Here is a 2,911-nt window from a genome sequence, read left to right on the forward strand (position 1 = left end):
GACCCCTCTTTCCCTCTCCCTCTCCCTCTCTTTCCTTCCCCCTTCCTCCTTCCTAGTAGGACTAGGAAAGGATGAATCCTACTCCTAGGAGGAGGATTCCTCCTCTCCTTGGGCGCCACTAGGGCCGGCCGGCCTCCCCCCTTGCTTCTTTATATACGGGGTAGGGGGCACCCTAGGTCACAAAAGTTGATTGTCCCAAGCCGTGTGCGGTGCCCCCTCCACCATAATCCACCTCGGTCATATTGTAGCGGTGCTTGGGCGAAGCCCTGTTCCGGTAGCAACATCATGACCGTCATCACGCCATCATGCTGACGAAGCTCTCCCTCGAAGCTCTGTCGGATCGTGAGTTCGCGGGACGTCACCGAGCCGAACATGTGCAGATCGCGGAGGTGTCGTACCTTCGGTGCTGGGATCGGTTGATCTTGAAGACGTACGACTACATCAACCGCGTTGTCATAACGCTTCCGCTTATGGTCTATGAGGGTACGTAGACAACACTCTCCCCTCTCATTGCTATGCATCACCATGATCTTGCGTGTGCATAGGAATTTTTTTGAAATTACTGCGTTCCCCAACACATTCTAGTGTGGTTGGCTTCTATTTGCATGTATTGACATGAGTGCCAATGTTTTCGTGAAATATCGATTCATTTCTGTTTCGCTGAATTTCCGGTACTCGGTATGTCCTCTATTTAGCAAAGGCTGTGTCAATTTTTTTGTCTCATATTTTGCCTACGATGCATTCTAGTGCGGTTGGCTTGTACTTGTAGGTATTGACAAGAGTGCGAATGTTTCCGTGAAACATTGATTCATTTCGGTCTCGCTGAATTTCTGGGACTCGTTATGTCCTCTTTTTAGCAAAGGTCATGTCAATTTTTTCTTTCATATTTTGCCTAGGATACATTATAGTGTGGTTGGCTTCAACTTGTAGGTATTGACAAGAGTGCCAATGTTTTCACAAAACGTCGATTCATTTCCGCTTTGCCAAATTTCTAACTCTCATTATGTCCTCTTTTTAGCAAAGGTCATGTCAATTTTTTTATTTCATATTTTTCCTTTTATGCTTTGTGACTCATAATTGCCACACTAAATTTTAGCAAATGCAACACATGGATTCTGGAGAACCATCTTCTATGGACCCCGTCGCTCCGCGTCGTAAAAAGGGTAGAACTAGAAATAAGAAATTGGCCGATGAACCTTTCGTCGATAAGGCACCAAAAGAAGATGAGGTGAATATGTTTCAGCCGGTCCGTGCGTATGGCGAACGATTGAGCCAGGTAAAACAATGTACCACAACATAAGTTGAGTGCACTCAGCACTGAAACTCGGCTTCTACACAAAGATGTGGTAGCTAGGTCAAGAAAGGGTGAGATGAATTACATCGCCAATGTTATAGATGGTCTTTGATTTGTTGACACATGTCGTAATGATAAAATATTTCTTGCGTTTGAGAGTGTAGTCAGTGATAATATTTTCTATGTGGATGTAGTCAGGCCATCCTTAATGAGGCTTTGATCACTCGGGCTTGCTACAAATCCATTACTCCAAAATGTAGTAGTTGCCTTCCTTGATCTGTATATCATGCATTTTGCCAATGTTGATTCTGATAAAGGCCAGTGCACCATCGCAACTTACCTCCATCGGACCATTCTTCGTAGTCCTCGGCACAAGGACAACTTTATTGTGCCTTACTTCGAAATGTAAGTTCATTCCTTTATGCTTTCACATATACCTGACTACTTTGATCTCAATCTCATTCATGTTACATTGTTGATACATCTCCGACGTATCTACAATTTTCGGTTGTTCCATGCTATTGTAGAATCAATCTTGGATGTTTTATATGCAATTATATGCAATTTTATATCATTTTTGGGACTAATCTATTAACCTAGTACCCAGTGCAATTGTTGGTTTTTTTTCTTGTTTTTGACTTTTCAGAAAAACAATGTCAAACAGAGTCCAAATGGCGTAAAATCTTTGGATTAATTTCTCTGGACTAGAACGGACACACGAAGGTTTGGGAGAAGACCAGAAGAGCCACGAGGGAGTGGTAAGCTCGCTAGGGGGGCACCCCCTAGGCTTGTGGGCTCCTCATGGCACCTCTTGAACTAATTCCGCTTCTACAAATTCCTAGATATTCTCAATATAATAGAGAGCCACCCAAAACATGTTTTTTCGCCGCCGAAGCTTTTGTTCTGCCGTGATCCCATTTGGAGGCCTTTTTTGGTACTCTGCCGGAGGGGGAATCGATTTTGGGTGCAAGTATGAGAGCCGCCCAAAACATTGTCCAAGCTTTTGTTTCGAAATTTACTTTATTACCTACTAGTATGAGATTTAATCTTTGCAAGTAATGGTCGAGGGGATTTACAACCCCCTTGTTCGTGTTGGGTGCAAGTATATGCTTTAGTGTGCGCAGGTGCTGCTAACGAGGTTCTGTGTGATTGTCCTACTGTATTGATAACCTTGGTTCTTAACTGAGGAAAATACTTATCTCTAATGTACGTATTTATCCTCTCCTCTCCGAGGAAATCCCAACGCAGCTCACAAGTAGCAGGAAGAATTTATGGCGTCATTGTCGGGGAGACACCACCAAAACTTATCAAGTACCTTCGCACAAACTATTACCTACTTGCTCTTATTTTTATTTGCCTTAGCCTCTCGTTTCATATCCTCCACTTCTATTTTTTTTAAACACAAAAATATATTTTTGCTTGTTGAACTAGGCCACAATAACCCTGGGCAACATACGGACCATTGTAACCATGGTCCTGCTGCCTGCTGTAGTGACCATGGGCCTCCTAATGTATGTACGATCCATGGGCCTTCTACGGGACATAGAATCAGTGGGCCTTCTATGGGCCGTATGATTGATTGGTCCAACATGAGCCATACTATTCATGGGCCAATAG

The sequence above is a fragment of the Triticum aestivum genome, chromosome 2A (genome assembly GCF_018294505.1).
Source record: "Triticum aestivum cultivar Chinese Spring chromosome 2A, IWGSC CS RefSeq v2.1, whole genome shotgun sequence".
Taxonomy (NCBI): Eukaryota; Viridiplantae; Streptophyta; class Magnoliopsida; order Poales; family Poaceae; genus Triticum; species Triticum aestivum.